The 25938-nt window shown below is 37.0% G+C and overlaps 1 protein-coding gene across 2 annotated transcripts in view; it reads left to right on the top strand.

The window, feature by feature from the left end:
• The first annotated feature begins 11357 nt into the window (after positions 1–11357).
• Positions 11358–25938, top strand: part of CCDC73 (coiled-coil domain containing 73) — a 175364-nt gene continuing 160783 nt past the window's right edge. For both annotated transcript variants that reach the window (XM_045039108.1, XM_045039107.1), the window contains exon 1: positions 11358–11418. The gene's annotated coding sequence lies outside the window, so the exon portion shown is untranslated. The remainder of the gene's footprint in view (positions 11419–25938) is intronic.

The following is a 25938-nucleotide window of genomic DNA, read 5'->3' as shown; positions in this document are numbered from 1 at the left end:
ATGGGAAATGACAAAAAGACCATAATTTCCCATTGTCAATGGTGGGTATTAACATTTAGAAAATGGCTTAAAATAGCCTCTTGTTTTAATTAACCTTTTTTTTTTTTTTTAACGTATTCAATGGATATTTACAGTTCTGCTTTTTTGAGTTCCCTATTACTATTTTTTGTTAGATGGTATTTTAGCCAAGTGTAATCCCAAGATTGTTGGAACTGTTTTGTTTTAATTGAATCTAGTCTATTGGAATTTCTACAGAGTAGTAAATTCGCATTTGTCTATGGTTTGTTATGCATGCAAATTGCAATCACTATAATTTAAAGAAGTTACTCGAATTGGTTCACCTTTGCATTTAAAGGCCATATTAAATATCTTTCACTTTAAAAGAAAATAATTTTTTTTCAGGATATCTCCTTAGGCACTCTAGGGGATACAAAGATGAGTAATGATATAAATAACATTTTTTAATGACATAAAACTCACATAATGTAAAATTTTAAAATTTATATGAAATGAATCATTAAAATTTTTTTTAAATGTTTATTTATTTTTGAGAGAGAGAGAGAGAGAGAGAGGCAGAATGTGGGGGGGGAGGGGCAGAGAGAGAGGGAGACACAGTATCCGAAGCAGGCTCCAGGCTCTGAGCTGTCAGCACAGAGTCCGATATGGGGCTCAAACTCACGAACTGCAATATCATGCTCTGAGCCAAAGTCGATTGCTTAACCAACCAAGCCACCCAGGTGCTCCTAACATGAATCATTTTAACCATTTTAAAATGTACAATTCAATGAGTTTTAGTATATTTACAATGTTGTGCAAACAACCATCACCACTATCTAATTCTAGAACATTTTCATCATTCAAAAAGCACCCTATACCTAGTAGCAGTTACAACCTATTTCACCTTCCCATCACCTCTGGTAACCACTAATCTACTTCTGTCTTCATAGATTTGCCCCCTTCCCATCACCCCTGGCAACCACTAATCTACTTCTGTCTTCATAGATTTGCCTCTTCTGGACATTTCATATGGAACCATACAATACATGGTCTTTTGTGAACAACTTCTTTCACTTAGCATTACATTTTCATGTATCAGCACTTCACTCCTTTTTATTGTGCTTATATACACCTAATTGCTTATTCATCTGTCGATGGACATTTGCGTTGCTTCCATTTTTAAATTTTTTTTTAACGTTTATTCATTTTTGAGACAAAGAGAGACAGAGCATGAATGGGGGAAGGTCAGAGAGAGAGGGAGACACAGAATCTGAAACAGGCTCCAGGCTCTGAGCTCTCAGCACAGAGCCTGACGTGGGGCTCAAACTCATGGACCGCAAGATCATGACCTGAGCCAAAGTCGGACGCTCAACCGACTGAGCCACCCAGGCGCCCCATGGGTTGCTTCCATTTTTAACTACTATGAATAATGCTGCTATGAACGTTCCCGAATATATGTTTCCAATTCTCTTGAGTTTACATCTGGGACTAGAATTGCTAAATCATATGGTAACTCTATGTATAAATTTTTGACAAGTATGTAACATTTCTGAAAGCTTAATGTGGTGTGGCACTTAGCTAAGCACTTGACTTACATTGTCTTGTTGAATTCTCACAACTTTCTTCAGTAGGCTCAAATATATATATTTTTAATGTTTACTTATTTTGAGAGAGAGAGAGAGATAAAGAGCAAGGAGGGGAGGGGCAGGGAGAGAGAGGGAGACAGAGAATCCTGGGCAGACTCTGCACTGTCAGCACAGAGCCCAACACAGGGCTCAGATTCATGAACCGTGAGATCATGCCCTGAGCTGAAGTCAAGAGTTGCATGCGTAACTGACTGAACCACTCAGGCGCCTCACGGTAGGTCCAAATGTTATGTCCATTTTACAGATGAGGGCACTGCAACTCCAACATGTTAAACAACTTGCTCAAGTGCTCAAGTTAGTTGGGACAGATCCAGGATTCGAACTAAGGCAGTCTAGCTCCAGAATCTGAACTCTTTACTTATTGTCTTAAGGCACATATGGTTCAAAAGGGTAGAAGACAGCACACAAGTAACAAAACAAGGTGAAATGAAGTAAGACATATAAGAGCCATATAATGTGCTTAGAGAATTGGAGGTGGAGAGTGAAATCAAGAAAGGCTTTCTAGGAGAGGGAACATCTGAAGAGAACTTCACTGGGGTGAAGGCCAACTAGATAAAAGGACCATTACTGGGATGGCAGGTAAATTTCACCTGCCATTTGAAGAGAACTTCACTGGGGTGAAGGCCAACTAGGTAAAAGGACCATTACTGGGATGGCAGGTAAGTTTCACCTCACATGCCAATTCCAATTCACTGGTGGTGGCTGTCTATAGCACTGTATTGAGACATTGTGTCCTAGCTCAGTGGGAAAAAGTATGATGATTAATTAGCAGTATCTGCTAAGGGCAGGGGAGGAGAGATTTGAAGCACTTATGATATGAGTTTTCATCACTGGACTATTATGACAAGGAGATGAGAAATTATGGGTCATGTTCTGGAAAACAATGACTACTGTATGATTTTAACTGGATCATGGGGTATGTGCAGGAAAGTGGAGGAAAAAATAAGATTTGAAATATGTGATGAAGTCTTATTGCAGAGTGTCTTAAATGACAGACTGAAGAGTTTGTACTTAATTCAGTGGAGCCATTGAAGAGTTTTAAACAGGGGAATAGTGTCATAGACACCCTACTATAAAAAGATTAATCTGGCAGTGGTGTACAGAATGAATTGACATGGAAAAAAATTAAACAAGGAGACTACTCAGGGTGATGTTAAAAAATTTAATGGGTGATGATAATGCCATGTTAAAACAAGCTACCACTTTTTCTGATTAATAAAGATTAAAATGTAGGTGAGGGGAACTTCCTTACACCATACACAAAAATACACTCAAAATGGATGAAAGACCTAAAAGGAAGACAGGGAGCCATCAAAATCCTAGAGAAAAAACAGGCAACAACCTCTTTGATGTTGGCCACAGCAACTTCTTACTTGACATATCTCCAGAGGCAAGGGAAATAAAAGCAAAAATCAAGATAAAAAACCCATCAAGATAAAAAGATAAAAAACTTTTGCACAGTGAAGGAAACAATCAGCAAAGCTAAAATGCAACTGATGGAAGGGGAAAGATATTTGCAAATGACATATCAGATAAAGGGTCAGTATCTAAAATCTATAAAGAACTTATCAAACTCATACACCCAAAAACAAATCATCCAGTGAAGAAATGGGCAAAAGACATGAATAGATACTTTTCCAAAGAAGACATCAGATGGCTAATAGACATATGAAAAAATGCTCAACATCACTTATCATCAGGGAAATACAAATCAAAACCACAATGAGATACCACCTCACATGGATCAGAATGGCTAAAATTAACAACTCAGGCAACAATAGATGTTGTCCAGGATGCAGAGAAAAAGGAACACTTTTGCACTTTTGCAAACTGGTACAGCCACTCTGGAAAACAGTATGGAGGTTCTTCAAAAAATTAAAAATAGAACTACCCTATGACCCAGCAATTGCACTACTAGGTATTAATTCAAAGGATATAGGAGTCCTGATTTGAAGGGGCACATGCACCCCAATGTTTATAGCAGTACTATCGACAGTAGCCACAGTATGGAAAGAGCCCAAATGTCCATTAACTGATGAATGGATAAAGAAGATGTGGTGTATATATATATATATATATATATATATATATATATATATACACACAATGGAATATTACTCGGTGATTAAAAAGAATGAAATCTTGTCGTTTGCAACAACATGGATGGAACTAGAGTGTATTATGCTAAGTGAAATAAGTCAGAGAAAGACAAATATGTGGTTTCACTCATATGTGGAATTTAAGAAACAAAACAAATGAACATAGGGGAAGGGAAGCAAAAATAAGATAAAAACAGAGAGGGAGACAAACCATAAGAGTTTCTTAAATACAGAGAACAAACTGAGGGTTGCTGATGGGGTGTTGGGGGGGGGAATGGGTTAAATGGGCGATGGGCATTAAGGAGGACACTTGTTGGGATGAGCACTGGTGTTACATAGAAGTGATGAATCACTAAATTCTATTCCTGAAATCATTATTACACTATATGTTTACTAGGATTTAAATTTTAAAAATTTTTAAAAAATAAAAAAAAAGAATATCAAAAAAAAAAAAGAAAATGTAGGTGAGGGGAAATGAACACTCCAGTATTATGTTGGTGATACATTAGTTCAACTTCTTCTGAGGGCAGTTTGGCTACATGTATAAAAAACTTCAAAAAAATGGTCAAGGGTGCCTGGGTGGTTCAGTCAGTTGAGCATCTGACTCTTAGTTTCTACTCAGGTCATAATATCACGGTTCATGGTTTCAAGCCTTGCGTCTGGCTCCGTGCTCATGGTGCAGGGCCTGCTTGGGATTCTCTCTCCCTCTCTCTCTGCCCCTCTCCTGCTAGCATGCTCTCTATCTCTCAAAATAAATACACTTAATTGGGCCACCTGAGTGAGTCAGTTGGTTAAGTGTCCAACTCTTGGTTTTGGCTCAGATCATGATCTCACAGTTCGTGGGTTGGAGCCCTGTGTCAAGCTCAACACTGATAGTGTGAAGCCTGCTTGAGAGTCTCTCTTTCTCCCTGTCTTTCTACCCCTCTTCTGCTTGTGCACACTCTCTCTCAAAATAAATAGATAAACTTAAAAAAAAGTAAAATAATAAAATAAACTTAAAAAAATTTTAATGGTCTTTTTTTTTCTTTTTTTTTAAATCCAGTATCTAGAAATTTATGCCAAAAAAGTAATCCTGGAGCACCTGGGTGGCTCAGTCAGATGAGTGTCAGACTCTTGATTTCAGCTCAGGGCATGATCCCAGGGTTGTGGGATTGAGCCCCACATTGGGCTCTGTGCTGAGCATGGATCCCACTTAAGATTCTCTCTCTCTCTCTTTCTATCCCCCACTGCCCCTCTCCCCCACTTGCTCTCTCAATCTCTCCTTCTCTCTCAAATTAAAAAAATATATACTCCTGAGCAAAGATATAGTTCTAAAGGTGCTCATTGCATTGCCATTTAATTTAATTTATTTATTTTTTAAAGTTTTATTTATTTAAGTAATCTCTACACTCACTGTGGAGCTTGAACTCATGACCTTGAGATCAAGAGTCACATGCTCTACCGATTGAGCCAGCCAGGTAATCCTGCATTGCCATTAAAAAAAACAAAAAACAAAAAACAAAACATATGTAGCCCAGATATTGGCTGTACAGTATTTCCTCTTGAAACCATCCCACCTGAGTCAGGACTTGGCATTTAATTCACTGTAGAGAACTCACTGCATTTAGTTAGCAATGTTGAATTTACTAAAGATTATGTAGGTGAGATGGAAGAGAGTCTTTTTTTGTTGTTTGTTTAATTTAAAAACATTCAGCAAACTTGATGAATTCCCCTTAGACATTTCTGCTTTCACCAAAGTGCTGAGCAGGGATTCTCATCTCTCCAACCCTTGTTCACACAGAACTTAGCCTTGCTCTCCGTCTTCTCCCCGTTTTACTGTTCAGACTTACTTCTTCTGCTATGACTTTGAGTCTCAAAATCTATTCTGAGTAAGGCTCTTTTTATGAAAAGCTGGTTTCTATCAGACAAAAATTGTTGTAAATATTCGTGGTGGAAATTACTCATGAGTTATACAAAACATTGAGAACACATATGTTAAAAAAAAAAGAAGAAAGGGGATTTGTTAACACATTGTGGCCCAACTTGTTACTAATACTTATTCAGTACTCTTTAAAAATATTTCCTCCTGGGGCGCCTGGGTGGCTCAGTCAGTTGAGCGACCGACTTCAGCTCAGGTCATGATCTCATGGTTTGTGAGTTTGAGTCCCATATCAGGCTCTGTGCTGCCAGCTCAGAGCCTGGAGCCTGCTTTGGATTCTGTGTCTCCCTCTCTCTCTGCCCCTCCCCCCACTCATGCTCTGTCTCTCTCTGTCTCAGAAATAAATAAACATTAAAAAAAATTTTCCTCCCTAGGTGATTGTGTTCATTTCCACGGTTTTAAATATTGCTTATATATTGCTTATATGCTGACAACTCCCAGATTTATACCTCTAGCACAAATCTTCCCTTTGTGCTCCAGATACATATTATCTCACTCCACAATAATATCTGTACTTAATATCTCCTCTTGATGTCTCATGGACAGCTCAAGTTTACCATGTTGAACTTGGTCTTCCCCACCCTGGTCTTCCCAAACTTGGAAAATGGCAGTACCATCTAAAAGTATTAAAGTCAGACAGTAGGCATCCTTGATTCTTTTCTTCTTGGCTACCCCATATCTAATTCATTAGCAAGTTCTTTTAGAACTGCTTTCAAGAGGTGCCTAGGTGGATATCTAATTCATTAGCAAGTTCTTTTAGAACTGCTTTCAAGAGGTGCCTAGGTGGCTTAGTTAGTGGAGCGTCTGACTCTTGATTTTGGCTCAGGTCATGGTTCCAAGGTCATGGGATAGAGCCCAAGTAGGGCTGCATGCTGGGTGTGGAGCCTGCTTAAGATTCTGTCTCTCTCTCCCTCTCCCCACCTACCCCCTCGGGCTCTCTCTCTCTCTCTCTTAAAAAAAAAAAAGTTTAATAACTGCCTCCAAAAAATGTCCATCAACCCCTTTCCATATACATTGCTACCCCCCACTCCAGAAGGAGTTTCCATACACAGAGAACTTGATGTGTAAAGGCACAGAGACCTAAAAGGGCTGGATTTTCCAAGGAAACTACAGATGTATCAGGGTGGTAGATCCATGTGTTTTTAAGAAGATGAGGTGGTGGGGAGGTGAGACAGAATGAGACAGAGCAAAGGCAACAAGTTTTGTTGGGAGCCTAAGCAGGGACCTGGGGGGAACACATAGACCATCTCTTTTTAGAAATATTAGTAAAGAAAAAAATCATTCTAACGCAAGGCAACAGCATAAGTCACAGTCTTTTAATAAAGAAGGAGATGTTACAGAACTTTTTCCATCCCGTCTGGAAGAATAGGTCTTGTTAAAATTACAATAACAAAGGTATTACTATTAAAAGCTGTTATTAGAAAAAGGTGAAAATAATAGAAACACAAATGTTCACTTTTACTTATGGGTGAATTTATTTAATCTCAAAGTTAAAACTAGCTTCATGTTGGCCGATTATAACTTTGGAGGAAAGCCCAACATATACTTACTTTCTTTTCTCTTTTTTCAAGTTAAAAATTTGAAATTAAGATATAATTTATAAACCACAAAATTTAACCTTTTAACATGTACAGTTCAATGTTTTTAGTTTTTCCACAAAGTTGTGAAACCATCACAACTATTTCATTCTGAAACATTTTTGCCACCCCCCAAACAAACCCCATACCATAACAGCTGCTCCCCAATTTCCCTCTCTCCAGCCCCTGGAAATTACTAAGCTACTTTCTGTCTCTATGAATTTGTGTGTTTGGGATATTCCATAATAATGAAATCATACAATATGTAGCCCTCTGTGTCTGGCTTCTTTCCCTTAGAATAATGTCAAGTTTTGTCCATGTTGTAACACATATGGGTACATACTTCTCTGTCTTGTCAGCCTGGAGACTGCTTGGGTTTCTGTTTCTTCCTGTCTCTCTCTCTGTCCCTCTCCCACTCTCCCTTTCTTTCAAAATAAATAAATAAACTTTAAAACAGAAACCAAGGTTTTTTGTGGAGTGTGTTTCCACTTTCTTAGGCCATCTAGACATGGACTTGCTGGGTGATATGGTAACTGTGTTTAGCCCCCTCACCCCCAGCTTTCTTTTTTTTAAAAAATTTTTTTTTCAACGTTTTTTATTTATTTTTGGGACAGAGAGAAACAGAGCATGAACGGGGGAGGGGCAGAGAGAGAGGGAGACACAGAATCGGAAACAGGCTCCAGGCTCTGAGCCATCAGCCCAGAGCCTGACGCGGGGCTCGAACTCACGGACCGCGAGATCGTGACCTGGCTGAAGTCGGACGCTTAACCGACTGCGCCACCCAGGGGCCCCCAGCTTTCTTTTTTTAAATGAATTATGTTTAACGTATAACATTATGTAAATGTAAGATATAACATTTTGATTTAATACATTTATTTATTGTGATCTGATTACCATTGTAGCAAGAGTTAATACCTCTACCACATCACATAATTATCACTTCTTTTTTGAGGTGAGAATAACCAAGATCTAGTGTCTTAACAAGTTTGATCATTGTAATACAATATTATTGTGTTTAACTTTTTGTGTTTTCTGAAGTGGCTACACAATTTTTCATTCCCACTAACAATAGATACCAATTTTTCCACATTTTTGCTGACACTTGTTATTGTCTCTTTATTTTTATTTTTATTTTTATTATAGCCACTACAGTGGCTTGCTTTCCTTTCTGTTCTCATTTGCTGGCCAAAACTTGATATTTCATTTATTCTTTATTTTAAGTCATCTGAGGATGATTGAAAACGGCAGCCCACACAATGTTTTAAAAATCAGAAAACTTTCTAGCAAGACTAGAATATTTGGAAGTTTTGGTAATATTGGGCAATAATTGGCCATAGCTGTGTAGGGGCCCTGCAATCTTCACCATTTTCTATTGTCTTACACTTTGGTCTGCTTTTCACATTGATTTTTTTTTTTAACTGGCTCCACAGATAATTGGATTTGCAGCTCCTAGTTAAAGCCATTTGGCATAATTTTTTTAAAAATTTAATTACACTCCACATCCAACATGGTGCTTGAATTCATGACCCTGAGATCAAGAGTTGTGCACTCTACCGACTGAACCAGCAGCCAGGAGTCCCTGGCATAACTTAATTTTGAATGTTGACTTTCAGAGCAAGTATAATGTATTCCATATGAAAGTAGATTTAGAAATAAACCTAACCAGTGGGGTGCTTGGGTGGCTCAGTAGGTTAAATGTCTGACTCTTGATCTCAGCTGAGGTCTTGGTATCAGGGTTGTGAGTTCAAGCCTCACTGAGTTTGAACTCCATGCTGGGCATGGAGACTACTTAAAAAGAAAGGAAGAAAGAAAGAAAGAAAGAAAGAAAGAAAGAAAGAAAGAAATCTAACTAAAAAGGTACATAAACTTTATGGGGAAATTTATAAAATGTTACTGAGAGAATTCAAAGAAGGTTTAAATAAATGAGCAGAAATAACACATTCAAGGATAGAAAGATTGAATTCTCCCTAATATAATCAAATTCAGTACAATACAATAAGGATTCCAGCAGGATTATTTGTGGAAACTTGACAAAATAATTCTAAAATTGATTTGGAAAGGCAGAAGCCCAAGAATAACCAAGACTTTCCTGAAGGAGAATATGTTAGAGGAGAATTTCCCTATCAGATTATCACATGACTTGTAAAGCTATAATATTAAGATAGTGTGATATTAAACTAATAGATCAATGGAACAGAATCTAGAGGCCGGCAACAGAAAATGGGAAAGTTATGACTTAATATATTGGATATCATCCCAAATCATAAGGATAAAAAAGACCCTTCAGTAAATGGCCCAATTTCTCAGCCATATGAGGAAAAAATGCAGTTCTCATATAATACATGAAAATAAGTTTTAGGCTGTTTAAAGATTTACATATAAAAATCAATGTTTAAAACACTGAGAAATAGACATAGAAGAACATCAAGGAGCAATCATTATCACATCAAGGAAGGGAAGGATTTCTTTTTTTAATTTATTTTTCTTTTTTTTTTTAACATTTATTTATTATTGAGAGACAGAGAGACACAGAGCTTGAGCAGGGGAGGGGTAGAAAGAGGGAGAGACACAATATCTGAAGCAGGCGCCAGGCTCTGAGCTGTCAGCACAGAGCCCAACGCGGGGCTCCAACCCACCAACTGTGACATCATGACCTGAGCCAAAGTCGGTTGCCTAACCAACTGAGCCACCCAGGCGCCCCAGAAGGGAAGGATTTCTTAAGCAAGACACAAAAAGCACACCCTCAGAAAATATTGATAAATAAAATAAAATAATGTTTTCAGAAAATATTGATAAATGAAATAAAATAATGTTTTTAGCAAAAGACATGATGAAAAAAATTGAAAAGATAACTCACAGGAAGAAATATTTTCAAAATAGATAACAGACAAACAAATGGTATTTTAAGAATTGTTTCAAATCAATAAGACAAAGACAAACAACCTAATAAAAACATGCAAAGGATGTCAGAATGGCCAATGAGTATATGACAACATGCTCAATATCATTATTAGCCAGATAAAAGTAAAATAAAACTACTATCTGATTGGAAGACATGAAAAAAATCTTATACTTCCAAGTGTAAGCAAGGGTATAGATCAATGGGAACTCATAATCACTGCTAGGTAGAGTAAAATTGGTAAAAATAACTCCAGAAAATTGGTCATTCTTTCAAATTTGAGATGAACATAAACTCACCACTTAGTGATTCTACTACTGGAGTATTTTTGCCCCCATGCCACAGGATAGAGGTACAAAAATATTCTTGGCAGTTTTGTTTTTAATAGCAAAAAAATTGAGTTGGCTATCAATAGAATAATGGATAAATACATTTTGGTATATTCATTTAATGGCATCCAACATAGCACTGAAAACAAATACAGTTGACCCTTGATCAATGCAAACATTGGGGTGACACTCCCCTCTCCCCTGCAGTCAAAAATCTGCATATAACTTTTGACTCTCTAAAAACTTAACTACTAATAGCTTACTGTTGAAGAGGCTTTACCAACACATAAAGAATTAATATGTATTTTGTGTGTTATATGTTTTACATATATAAAGTAAGCCAGAGAAAAGAAAAATGTTATTTAGGAAATCATAAGAGAAAATACATTTACAGTACTGTATTGTATTTATTTTTTTTTAATTTTTTTTTTCAACGTTTATTTATTTTTGGGACAGAGAAAGACAGAGCATGAACGGGGGAGGGGCAGAGAGAGAGGGAGACACAGAATCGGAAACAGGCTCTAGGCTCTGAGCCATCAGCCCAGAGCCTGATGCGGGGCTCGAACTCACAGACCACGAGATCGTGACCTGGCTGAAGTCGGACGTAACCGACTGCGCCACCCAGGCGCCCCCTGTGTTGTATTTATTTTAAAAATCTGCATATAAGCGGACCCACACAGTTTGTTTTTTTTTTATTTTTTTTTCAACATTTATTTATTTTTGGGACAGAGAGAGACAGAGCATGAACGGGGGAGGGGCAGAGAGAGAGGGAGACACAGAATCGGAAACAGGCTCCAGGCTCTGAGCCATCAGCCCAGAGCCTGACGCGGGGCTCGGACTCCGCGAGATCGTGACCTGGCTGAAGTCGGACGCTCAACCGACTGCGCCACCCAGGCGTCCCAGGACCCACACAGTTTAAACCCATGTTGTTCAAGGGTCAACTGTACGTTAAGGTAACATAAAACAATTTTTAACCAATGAAATGTTGAATGAAAAAAGAGAGTTATAGGAATATATTTATGTTTATGTAAATTACATAAAATTTAAAATCATGCACAAACCAGACAATGTAATGATTAGGGGTACATTATGTAGTAAAATTATAAAGAAAACCAGAGAAATGATAGAAAAGGAAGAAATGACAGAAGAGTGGTTAGTTACCTCTGTGCATGGGAGACAAGATGAAATTAAGGAGGGATAAAGAGGAGGTGATATACTAGTGGTATGTTTTACTTCCTAAAATAAGTGACAGGGGCACCCAGGTGCGTGTGTGTGTGTGCGTGTGTGTGCATGCATGTGTGTTCATACACACTGTTTATGTATGAAATAGTGAAATACACTCTCAGAGGAGTTTTCATAAAGAAGGATGGTGGGGAAAGGAAACAGTTGATTGGGAACTTGTTTTTGTAGGAGTATAAAATGGGGAAGGTGGGATCCAAGAAAGATCTCCAAAAGTGGACTTCAGAATTTTACCCAAGGTTGGCCTTTTCCAAGATAGGAGTTCTATTTCTTTCCACCTAAACCTCACAAAAAGAAAATTGGGAAAAGATACATATTTTCTTTTGTTATTTTGCACAGGAGATTACTACCCCTTGGGGCATAGGAACTGAAAACATTGCATACACTAACAATGTGCAAAGTAGATTAAAGGATTTTTCTTTCTCCTCTTTTATTTTATTTATTTATTTATTTTTTAAATTTTTTTTCAATGTTTTTTATTTATTTTTGGGACAGAGAGAGACAGAGCATGAACGGGGGAGGGGCAGAGAGAGAGGGAGACACAGAATCGGAAACAGGCTCCAGGCTCCGAGCCATCAGCCCAGAGCCCGACCTGGGGCTTGAACTCACAGACCGCAAGATTGTGACCTGGCTGAAGTCAGACGCTTAACCAACTGCGCCACCCAGGCGCCCCATCTTTCTCCTCTTTTAAATGGCTTGATGAATTTGAAAGAGCACTGGATTAAGAGTCAGAGACCCAAGTTTCTAGTTTTCCTCTGTCCTTAATTGATTGTGTGACCTTGGGTAACTAATTTAGTCTCACTGGATCTTAGTTTCCTTAACAAGATGATTTCTAAGTCTCAGCTTTAAGTTTAGTCATTCTAGGAGTTAGAGAGCCTCTCAACCAAAAAGAAAGTGGGCATGTACATTCATCATTTTAATAAAGATATATTCTATTAATTTGGGAAAGCTGAAGAGAGTATTAATTTTCCTCCCACAGTCTTAATGAAGAAATAAAGAAACTAATTTTCCATTACCATTCAAGGGGCAATCCACTCCTTCACAGATTGTGAAATTAATGTAACAGATCCAACCAACTGAACAGTCTATGCATCTTTCTTCCCCTCTCCAATTCCAAGCCCTAGAACTGTATTTTATATAAAGTTTAAAAAGTTAACTAAAAATTAGTGCAGTTTTAAGTTTATGTATATAGTAATGTAGTTAGAGCAAAATACTTGTAGACAGCTTCTAGTATCTTTGACTTCTTATTTATTGAGTGTTATCTATGTCTGAAGTACAGCAGATATTATGATCTCTACTAATTATAGTTTTCTTAATTAAAACCACTTGTATCTATAATGCATTCTTTTCCTAAGGTGTTCAGTGTAGTTAGCAGATATTAAATCATTTATCTTTACAACATACTAATGAAGCTAATAGGAACAAATATTACTGTCATAATTTAGAGGAGAATATTAAAAGTCAAAGAGTAGGTCATGATCAAATAGCCATTTTTTTGGTCATGAATGTTAAGGTTAGATCTCGACTGATATATAATATTTCACATATTATATATGTATATAATATTCTGTCCTTCCTATATATCCCTCCCCCATCCACTTCCTATTAAGGTGCAATTTGCTATTTTGTGTAAACCTAGTGAGATACAGACACCTGCCTTCCACCATCAAAACCAAAGAAGGAAGATCTTCCCTTTCCCCAGCTTGGTGCAGCCAGGGTAAGGGCACTTTATCTAGGATCCAGAATTTGGCAATCAGCTCAGGGGGTTGAAAAAAAAATTTTTTTTTGATGTTTATTTATTTTTGAGAGAGACAGAGTGTGAGTGGGGGAGGGGCAGAGAGCGAGAGAGGGAGACACAGAATCTGAAACAGGCTCCAGGCTCTGAGCTATCAGTACAGAGCCTAACAAGAGGCTCAAACCCATGAACCAGGAGATCATGACCTGATACGAAGTTGGACGCTTAACCAACTGAGCCATCCAGGCGCCCCTATATAGGGTTTTGAATCCTAGGGGAGATATGAGACACAGAGATGCAGAAACAATCTAGGAATTACTTATGATAGCAAAGACAGGAAGAGTCTATAATGGTGTTAAGTGTCTGATGTCAGTTGTGTCCTGTAGTGTGACTCTTCTCAGTGTCCTAAGTAATCTGCTTCTCTGGTTTTGTCTGGGTTGTGGCTCCTGCTGTTCAGGCTTCCTTAGCTTCTGTCTCTTTTGTGAATCTCCTTCAGGCTTCTCATAGATTTTGTGAGCTGCCCAACCCCCTTGCAACAAATTCTTTTATGCTTATGTTAGCCAGAGTTGTTTTCAATCCCTTTCACACAAGAATATAGATTTCCTTAATCTAACTTCCTATTTATTTATTTATTTATTTATTTATTTATTTATCTATCTATCTATCTATTTAGAGAGCAAGCAGGGGAGAGGGGCAGAGAGAGAGAGAGAGAGAGAGAGAGAGAGAGAGAGAGAGAGAGAGATAGAATCCCAAACAGGCTCCCCTCTCTCTCAGCACAGAGCTTAACCAGGGTTGGATCCCACTACCCTGGGATCAGGACCTGAGCCAAAATCAAGAGTCTGATGCCCAATTGACTGAGCTACTCTGGCGCCCCCCCCCCCCCTTCATCTTACTTCTATTGAAGATGCTGTACTTTTAAAAAAATGTTTATTTATTTATTTTGAGAGAATGGGGGAGGAGGGACAAAGAGAGAGGAGAGAGAGAATCCCAAGTAGACTCTACAATGAGGGTGGAGCCCAACTCTGGGCTTGATCTCACAACCACAACATCACCACCTGAACTGAAGTCAAGAGTCTGATGCTTAACTGACTGAGCCACCCAGGCACCCCGAAGACACCATATTTTAATCACTGAGTTGTCCTATATACTTAAGATTTTTAAGTTTTGTATTCAATTAAAATTTTTCTTTACCATATTAGTCAAAGCCTAGCTGTAAAATCATAAGAAGCCTGTGTGTATGGCCTTTAGGATAATGCCAAACACATATTTTCTACTGGACCTAATCAATAACATTAAAATGGAATTATAGATTGAAAGTTTTTCTATTATATCAAGCAAAGAAAGGCAAGATACAAAGTAGTATATATGAAATGATCTTAATTTCATAAACATATATCTGAGTAGAAAAAAGTACTAAAGGATAGATAATGAAAATATTGATGGGGTAACATCTGGGCAGTAGGATTATAGGTTAGATTTCTTCTTTGTCCCTTATTTTGACAATTAAAAAATTAACATGCATTCTTATCATAATTATGAAAAACTCATAATAACTCAAAATTCTTTCTTTCTTTCTTTCTTTCTTTCTTTCTTTCTTTACACATGAAGGTTCTTAGTTTATTAATCCTCTCATGAAAAATCTACACAATCACCAGATAGTCACTGCAGAATCTTTACTCCTTCTGTTGTCCAATCTCCAGCTCACTTTTTGCTAGCACCAACATTGGCTCAAAATTCTCTTATGGAAATTTACAAAAAGGGGAAAAGTAGTTCTTATCCTACAAACATAGAAAGAAAAGTAGTCACTCTTCAGCTTCAACAATTTATCAGCACACGGCCGTATCTAGTTTCACCTGTCCTACTCCCCACTAATGCTATATTATCAACTCAGAAAGTTTTTTCTTCTTTTAATTGATTATTCCTTCTCTCCCATATGTTACCTTTCCTTTTAGGAATTCTTATTTAATATCTCTTTCTTCCATGTATGTATTCCTTGTTCTCATATTTTTCTTTTCTCTTTCTTTTCTCTTTTTATTTTAGTTAAATTTCTAAGTTTTCTTCCTACTTTACTAATTCTGCTTCCAACTTTTGTTATGTACTGCTTTCAAGTGCAACTTTAAATTTGGTGAGCATGTTTTAAATCCAATATTTTCTGTTCTCAAATTGTTTCATTTTTATCAATGCTTATTTTGATCTCATAAATACAATTTATTCTTAGACCTTATTGGGAATAAGAATCAGAAAATTTTCTAAACCTTTCTCTTGTTTTTGTAGAAAGTTTATCTTCAGTTTTTTAAATGTTTATTTTTGAGAGAGAGAGAAACAGCACACGTGGGGGAGGGGCAGAGAGAGAAAGAGAGAGAGAGAGAGACAGAATCCAAAGCAGGCTCCAGGCTTTGAGCTATCAGCACAGAGCCCTACGCAGGGCTTGAACCCACAAACTATGAGATCATGACCTGAGCTGAAATCAAGAGTCCAGTGCTTAACTGACTGAGTCATCCAAGCACCCCTAAGTAGTAAATTTATTTCAGAGAGAACCATTTCTCTGATTATTCTAGGTCAAGGGTGGGCGAATTACAGTTCTCAGGGACTTGGTTTTGTAAATAAAATATTATTGCAAGACAGCCACACCCCTTCATTTACATAGCATCTATGGCTGCATTTGCAGTATATAGGCTGCAGTAGTTGCTTTCCTGCTACTGTGCAACATTGTCTTATTGTCACAGACTGTATGGCTTGGGAAACCTGAGATATTTACTATCTGGCCCTTTATAGAAAAAGATGACCCTTTTTCTAGGTGGTTTCTTCCTTTTGAATTTTAGAATGTTTTCATAGGTCCAGAGATTTTACTTTATTGCACATCAATAAGTACTGTGAACAAAGGGTTAGTACCAGAATCACATGGGGGTCCTTTTCAAATTTTGCTGGCCTTCAGTCCCACATTAGACCTACTGAACCAGAATTCTGTGTGGTGCCACCCTTCTTTCTCACACTGCCCTGGCTCTACTGTTCATACTGTTCTGAAGATGCCCTGACCATTCTGCCTGTCTGTCCAGTTCTGTGATTTGCACCTGGGGAGAGAGGGAGGGGGGCAGACTTCCGCCTGGAAAAAGTCTATTGGAAGACTAGTTTTTCTCTATGCTTCTTCCTATTTCTCCTCTGTGTTAACACAAACCGATAAATTTTAGGATGTTATGGCTTGACATAAATAGCTATAATCAGTAACTGAAAAAAAAACTTGAATTTTTAACCTTCTTTAACTGGTTTTCTGTTCACAGCATAAATTATATACATATTCGGAAGCTCACACAGGGCAATGTGATTTAAACATTATTATCTTGTGTTAGATTGGCTTTCTATTTCATAACAAGATAAGAAGACTCTCTAAAAGGAGTCTGAGACCCTGAGTAGGCCACAGAATGAACCACAGATTTGGAATTAGTATTAGCCTATTTGACTGTGGGAAGAGTATTTGAATTTTCTGGCCTTACTATCAGAATTGTAATTGAAATTGAGAATTTTCTTTCCGTCTGGACCAAGATTCTTTAATGTTGTTCTTGAGCACAGTCTTAGAGGCTATAATAGTGGTCAGCTCCAGTGACTCTCCACACAGCAGCCTGTGGTGGCTCAGGGGGCTACTCACGAGCAGGGGAAAAAGGCAGAAATTAACTGAAAAATAGGGCCAGATTTTTCCCTAAGGCTGATCCAGGTCTCTCTTGCTAGGTCTTGTGAAATTGTTTCTTTTTTTTCTTAAATGTTTATTTATTTTTGAGAGAGAGAGAGAGAGAGAGAACAGCAGGGGAGGGACAGAGAGAGAGAGAGACAGAGAGAGACAGAGAGAGAGACAGAGAGAGAGACAGAGAATAGGAAGCAGGCTCCAAGCTCCAAGCTGTCAGCACAGAGCCTGACGCTGGGCTTCAACTCATGAACTGTGAGATAATGATCTGAGCCTAAGTCAGTTGCTTAACCAACTGAGCCACCCAGGCACCCCTTGTGAAATTGTTTCTAACTGACTTAATAAGGACATTTCAAGCCAGATTTGGCCAGAATATGAATTTGTATGTTAGATAAATTTGATCTAAAGAATCTTCTCCAGAAAATTACTTCAAGCTGGTCTTGTGTTTTATATTGTTATTTAACTTAGATCCATGTTTTAGATACAGTTTCATACATTTGATTTGACTTACTGAACTCTATGAATAAAGGGGCCCAACAAGCATTTTAGTATATTTTACAGCAGTATATGTTTTAAGAGCTCTTTCATCCTTTTCCTACTTGTGTGGAATTCCTATTAATGTCATAAAGTTTTACTGTGATTGAAATAAAGTAAGTCTGTGTCCTTGAAAAGTTTGTAAGCAGTCTTTAGGTATATAAACGGTATTACCTATTTATGAACATCCTATAAAAGTTTAAGTAGCATTAACACGAACAGAATAAAACTGAAGAGAATGGGAGGGAAAATTGAATTATCTGGGTAACTGCCTCATTTTTTTGTTTCAAGGTTGGGACAGAGTATTAGAAGCTTGCTACTCAGGCTGGGTAATGGAAATGCCTTCTTTTGGAAAAAAGTTTCTTTAAGTTTGAGGTGGTGTAGCCAGGTTTGCAAGAATAGAACCATTTCCTGATGAAAAATGTGTTTTGTTTTGTTTTGTTTTGTTTTGTTTTGTTTTTCCTGTTCGGTTAAGACGATTTGTTTCTGCACCTACTCCTTTATCTCACAGTTGGAGTCAGGGAAAACCAGGTAAATGTCTTATCTACATTCTACAACTAATTCTGGAGGAAGAAGAGGGTGGGCAGAGGTAAACATTCCAAAGCATTATTTAGCAAAAGTGGGGGTCTCTTTTATCTCAATGTAAATACTTAGTGGGAAATATCGCTACTTCAGACATTAAAGATATTCAATACAAATAGGGCTTAGGTAAACTTTTGCTTTGAAATTATGGACTAAATCTTTAACCACAGTATGAAAGAAAAAAGAGGAAAGAAGTGTGGAAGGCTCAGGGAAACCCATTCACACCATTCCTGGGAAAATATTTGGCTTATTGAAGAGACGAACAGTTTTTGTACTTGAAGCCCTAGGCAAAAAGTAACTCCATTCTGCATCAGTTGACTATCAATGTGAACATGAAGCTAATCCAAATTCCCTGATCCTCTGTGGTGTTTTAAGCTGTTCTAGTTACATAATTTATGACCATGAAGAGACGAGACACCAGAAATGATATCAATTTGACAAGAATACCACATCTAGTGAATTACCCATATAATGATCACATAATGGACTTTTAGGTCATACTTGAATTAAAGAGAGTCAGTCATAACTAGAAGCTAATCTGCATATATAACGATAAATCTATCGCATTATGTCACATGATAATATCTAGGAGAATCAATTAATGGATAGATACTATTTGAGTCATGGCAACACAGGATAGCTGCAACTTAATGGCAACATACAAAGTTCAACGTCTAGTTAAGCTAAAGGTATACTAATTCAGCCTTATCTGTTCTCTCATGAAATTGATTTGACTAAAGAATTGACTTGGAACACGTGGGTGGCTCAGTCGGTTAAGCATGTGACTTCAGCCAAGGTCATGATCTCACTGGCTGTGAGTTTGAGCCCTGCATCAGACTCTCTGTTGTCAGCATGAAGCCTGCTTTGGGTCCTCTGTCCCCCTCTTTCTCTGTCCCTCCCTTGCTTGTGCTCTCTCTCTCAAAAATAAATAAATATTAAAAAATAATTGAATCAAATGAATGAAATTAATAAGTGATTATTAATATTCGATAAGAGGTTCATGTGGTTTAATGTATGTCTATTGATGAAGACAGACTACAATCAGAAGTTGTTATGGTAAATAAGGTTTCAGAAAAAAGGGATGGTCTGAAGGTGTGATAGACAGGCATAAGAGTACTTAGTAAATCAGTAATTATTAGAGAGTGGTTCACAAACTTTAGCATACTAATCACTAGGAATTTCTTTTCAGAACAATTTTATAAAGTAGAGTCAGTTTTTGGGGCACTGGGTGGCTCGGTTGGTTAAGCGTCTGACTCTTGGTTTTGGCTCAGGTCATGATCTCATGGTTTGTGAGTTTGAGCCCTGCATCAGGCTCTGTGCTGACAGCTCAGAGCCTGTTTGGGATTTTCTCTCCCTCCCTTTCTCTCTGCCCACCCCCCAAAATAAATAAACAGTAAAAAAAAAAAAAAAGAAAGAAAAGAAAAGAAAGTAGAATGAGTTTTTGTTAGCAGAATTCTGTATATACGTAAGCCTATTAACTACTTATTGATACTTGTCACTTACTTTTATACTTTGGTATAAAACTCTCTTTGATCTTTTATCATTTCTTTATAGTAATGATGATGTCATGTCACACTAACCAATATTATCACAGTTATACCAATAATATAATGAGTGCTATTAATGAAGACTGAGAGACATCAAGATGATGATAAATATTTTGAGTCATTAAACAAGATTAAATTATGGTTGATATGTTCTGATATTAAGCACATTTTACTGTGCTTGAAAACTGGTTGTACATTTATAATATTGGTGATTCTTTATAAATAGAATATTGAAATAAGCAGATATTCCATATAGCAATCATACTAGAGAAAGAGAATAATAAATGTTAGTAGAGTAGGCAATCATCCACAAACTATGATATTTAGGAGGCCTGCCTAATAGAAAATATCTTTCTATTGTGGTGTTACTGTGGCTCAAATGTGGTCATCAAAGATATTGGTTAACATATGATTAAAGATACTGAGTATTTGCTATGACCCAGTTTTTTTTTTTTTCAGGAATACAATTTAGTGATTCATCACTTACATATAACATCCAGTGCTCATCCCAACAAGTGCCCTCCTCAATGCCCATCACCCATTTACCCCATCCCCCCACCCAACACCCTGCCAGGAGCCCTCATTTCGTTCTCTGTACTTAAGAGTCTCTTTTGGTTTGTTTCCCTCTCAGTTCTTATCTTACTTTTGCTTTCCTTCCCTATGTTCATCTGTTTTGTTTCTTAAATTCCACATGTGAGTGAAGTCATATATTTGTCTTTCTATGACTTATTTCGTTTAGCATAGTATACTCTAGTTTTATCCACGTTGTTGCAAATGGCAAGATTTCATTCTTTTTGATGTTATGATCTAGTTCCTTATGGTTATTATCTCAATTGACTCTTAAAATTAGGTAGGTAGGTAATGTTATTGTCTATGCTTTAAAGATGACCAAATTAAGGCCCTCTTGTCTATATTCTGGGTGATATAATCTACTCTCAAGGATTAAACACGTTCTTTATGCTGTTGATTCCCAAATTTACATCTCCAGCTAAGATCCTTATCTGAGCTTCTGACTCATATTTCTAGTTGCCCTCTTGATCTTTTGCATGGATATCTGACAAATATCTTAAACTGAATTTTTGCAAAAAACAGAATCACTGTTTTTTTGTAACAGATGCTCTTGGTTGCTTATTCAAGTCTATTTCTTCCTTCTTTCTTATTGTCAGAGTCTTGAGTTTATTGGCTCTTCTATACCACTCCTCACCATGTGGCTCAGGAGAAGATGACCCTGTCCCTAGCTCTAGGAGTAGATCTTAATTAATCAAAGCCAATTGTGATGATCTCATTTCTCACATCAGTGACTGGTTTAAGATAGGCATGTGAGTTTGAGCGATGAGAGATGTATGCTGGCAGGATTTTTCTCCCTTCCAAGTAGTTACAAGACAATATGTCCCTTTTCTTCCTCTTTACATTGTTGTTCCTGGATATGATGCTCAGAACTGAAAGCTATCTTGCTACCAATGTGGGAATGGAGCCAACATTAGAGGAAGGCAAAACAAAGAGAACCACTGAAAAGTAGAGCAGAAGACTTAACAAACCAAATCTGGAGTCCTTCTCTTAACTTCCTGTTTTCTAAGATTGACTTCCTGATATCTGTTGATTAACTCAATTGGGGTAGAAGGTTTTTTTTTGTTTGTTTTTGTTTTTATTTTTGGTTTTTGCCAAAGTTATCCTGATAACAATTTTCATCCCTAAAGTATTGACCCTCCTTTCTTCTCCGTTTTACTAAATGGCCACATGACCTACCTAGTTGCTTAAGTAGAAATTCCAGGATTCATTATTTTACTTCTCTTCATCTACTTCATCCAAAATCCACCACTAACTACTGCAAATTGGAGGAGAGGAGTAAGAGAGAGGGAAAGAGTAGAATACTGTTACTATGACATTTCTACTCTAATTAACTGGGAAAATGGTGCTGTTACATAACTAATGGTGTATGACATAAGTAAAGGATCAGGAAGAGGATCTGGTTGAGGGGACAGAGAAGGTAAATGTCATAAACTTGCTGAGTTTGTCTTGTTGCTTTTCATTAAGATTTGAATTAGAAGTTAAAAGAAAAACCTAGTATATTAGGAAAAAAGAGTAAAAGTCTTGGGAAGAATATGTTTAATGCAAATTGTCTAATATGAATAACTTAGATTTTTTTTCTCCGATGTAGTATATATATAAAATAAAGTCAAATAAAATCAACAAATCATAAGCTTGCAATCAATTTCTTCCACTGTATATGTAATACATGTAATACATCTTGCAGTTGATTAGTTCATCATCCTGATATTGACACCTAAAATTTAACAACTAATTGACATGTTGCATTCTTATATATTGTCAAAGTAAAAAGCCAGGGTGAAAACCCATATATCCAGCAATTTTAGAGAGATTTCTATCACAATTTGTAGCACTACCAACTAAGGCATGAAATTCTTTGAGGTATGTGATCTTTTACTTTAAATTATAGTGTAAATCCACAATCATTTATTGTATGTATATCATGGACCAAGCCCTGTGCTGAGGTTGCAGATACAAAGATGAATAAGATACAGTCACTTCCCACAAGCATGGAAACAAATAACTATAATGAAATGTGATAAGTACTGTAGCTGTAACAAGTTATAAGCACTTGTTTTCATTCTAGCATTTACTACCACAGGCTGTAGAAACCTGTTCATTTTCTCTGTGCATATAACATTATTCTTTGATGCAGATATTATCTCCTGTTATTCTCCCAGGGAGTCATTATGCTTATTCATGACAAATTCTAAGTAGCTCCAGGCCTATTAATATAAGATATGAAAACTCTGATTATAGAGAACCTAGTTTGGGAGACATGTAAATATGTTCACTCCCTTTACTACATCAAGTAAAAATGACATACATTCACTCTCTGACAATTATGGTTAGGGTTGGATTAGAGGCCTTAATCTAAGTCAAGTGTAAAAATTATTCTATGTTATAATAAAGATTCACATTCTATTCATAAAAAAGAACAGACTTTGTAGTGAGGAAAGCTTTTACTTTGCATATATGTAAAGTTATATTGGACTGACTGAGAGCCCTGGGGACTGAGAGCTACAAAGGAGACTGCAGAAGAAAGAGAAAGATCTTACTATCAGCTGAACTTGGACTTAGATGCCTGATAGCCATTCATCTACTAATTCAATCAATCAGTAAATATTTACTGAGTTCTTAGAAACAATAGTCATGATAGCAATAGTAATAATAATAAAAATAATGTAAAGAAATAATGACAATAATAGTCATCACATATTGAATGCTTACTACTTGCCAGGCATGGTATGATGAACTTTATGCACCTTATCTATCATCTTTACACCTTAGAGGTAGGTACTATTCTTAGCTCCATTTTACTGATGTGGATTTTGAGGCATGGAGAGATTGAATGCCTTGCCCAAGGTCATGAGTATTAAATGGCAGAGTCAGGATTTGTATCAAGCCATTTGCTCTGAACCACTATGTATGTACCATTCACTGTGGTAGCTTTTAAAAGACTTAAAGGTAAATATAACCAGAGTTCTTGTTTTCGAGGAGTTCACAGTCCGTTAAGAGAAAGAAAGTGCAAATAATTGCAGTGCAGTGTGATAAATATTACAAAAAATATATGTGGAATGCAGTGATTGTACCAAGGGGGAATGATTAATTCTGCTTAGATGGGAGTGGAGCGTTGATAAAATTTCAAAGAGCTGAGACTTAAAGAATAATGAGGTGTTTTTATGCAGGCAGAGTGATAGAAAACAGTAGGGGGAGCAACATGTGCGAACACTAAGGGAACTTCAGGTTGGGGTGAGGTAGTGGGGAGGGAGAGCCCGGAGGAGAACTACAAGGATATGCCAGGCAAATGGCAGAAGTATGTGGAATTCTAAACATTTTAAACATGTTTGTTAATTTAATTTAATTTTTATTTTTAATATTTATTTTTGAAACAGAGAGAGAGAGACCACGTGTGCATGAGCGCAGGCCAGCGCAAGTGGGGAACGGGAGGGATGGGGGAGGGGCAGAGAGAGAGGGGTGGGGGGGAGGGGGAGGGGGGGAGGGGAACAGAGGATCTGAAGTAGGCTCTGCCCTGACAACAGTGTGCCCATTGTGGGGCTTGAATCCATGAACCTTGAGATCAACTGACTGAGCTGTAGATGGATGCTCAACTGACTGACCCACCCAGGGGGGTGGGTGTTTGTTAACTTTTATATAGGACATGTCTCTCTCTCTCTCTCTTTTTTTAAAAGTTTATTTATTTTTGAAGGGGTGAGAGACAGAGCAGGAGCAGGGGAGAGGCAGAGAGAGAGGGAGACACAGAATCTGAAGCAGGCTCCAGTCTCAGAGCTGTTAGCACAGAGACAGATGTGGGGCTCAAACTCATGTGCCATGAGATCATGACCTGAGCCAAAGTCGGAGGCTTAACTGACTGAGCCACCCAGGTGCCCTTATGTAGGGCATGTCTCTATTAGCAACTTATTCAGAGACAAAAAGCCTATTCATTAATAGAATTTGCTATAAAATGTAACAACTTTTTTAAAATTTTTAAAAATTAAAGGACTTTCCCCACCATTATTTTCCCTCTGAGGATATCACTTTTAGACCATTGTATACACGGACATTTTTAAAAAACATAATTTCCATTTTATTATACTGTATTAAAATACCTTTGAGGTATTTTTACATAGATATCTGGACCAGGTGGTTTCTATCTGGTTACTAGAATGAAAATTCTGGTGTTCAGGGAAGTAAAAACAAAGTAGGCAACATATATTATAGAATGATATCTTAAGGCTTCTGTTTTTGAGGTAAGTGAGAGAAAATCTCTACTTGGGGAATGGTGTTTAGCTTAAAATGAGTTCTCACTTGGCTTTTCTGAGTTTCATAGGCCTTCCACAAAGAATCCTGGGCTGGGGTCAGATGCGTAGAGTAAAACCTCCTTTAGGGTTTTTCCCTTTTAGTCTCTAGGCTCTTCCTTTTACCACTTTCCCACATAATAGACTAAAACCATGAATTAGATCACTGGCGCATACAGAGGGGTAGCATTTTCTACTATGAGTCTTTAAGTAATCATATGATAACTATGCAATTAACAAATTATGTTAATCATATGATAAATACAAATTCTATATAATAACAATGTTATGGTTACAATCCAAAAGGGATTTGTTCCCTCACAATAGTTTCCTTACTATTTTTTGTGTAATCTTCACAATAGTTTCTTTATTATTTTTTGTGTGATCTTCAAAATACCATTTTAGTGAACTACAATTTATTTAATCATTCTTTTATTTTGATATTTAAGTTATTTCCAATTTCATTCTATCATAGATAATGTGATAAATATCTTTGCATGGATACTTTTTCTGTATGTTATTTTCTTAGTAATTTTCTCAAATTCCCAGGCGTGAGAGAGAAAATAACATTTTCATGGCTTTTCTTGTGTATTACCATATGGCTTTCCAAAAAGATTGTATCATTTATAAAGGCACCAAAAGTATGAGTGACAAATTTAATCACATATTTCACCAGCAATCAGTATTATGAATTAGCAACAGCAAAAATTGCTAATATAATTCGAGTAAAATAGTATCTCACCACAGAGATAGTCATTTTATATGGCTTCTATTACAGTGTCTAAAAGAAAATTTCAACTATGGCTTAATGCAAGTCTACATAGTTATAACTTGAAAGAATAAGGCTTTCGAATTTATCAAGTTCTGTTAAATACTTTAATAATTAAAAAAAATAATTCAATGAATTTAAATGATCAGTTACATTGTGCTAGAGTTTTCTCTGATCCCTTTCAGGTTCACAGATATATTTATAGGTTTATTCAGTGTACCCATTGCTGGATTCTGTCTTTCTCACTTGAGATTGCTCACGTTTTTGTGCATTGAAACAGCACACATACTTTTTATAGGTTGTGAAGGGTTTGAATGTATTGATATACTATGTATTTTTTTTTAAATATCCAATTCTTCTGAACATGGAGCCTCTTAAGAATCTCTCTCTTTCTCGACTCTTAAAAACAGAACAAACTGAAGGTTGATGGGGGGTGGGAGGGAGGGGAGGGTGGGTGATGGGTATTGAAGAGGGCATCTTTTGGGATGAGCACTGGGTGTTATATGGAAACCAATCTGACAATAAATTTCATATATTAAAAAAA

This window comes from Felis catus, chromosome D1 (assembly GCF_018350175.1).
Source record: "Felis catus isolate Fca126 chromosome D1, F.catus_Fca126_mat1.0, whole genome shotgun sequence".
Taxonomy (NCBI): Eukaryota; Metazoa; Chordata; class Mammalia; order Carnivora; family Felidae; genus Felis; species Felis catus.
This window is presented reverse-complemented; position numbering and strand designations above follow the sequence as displayed.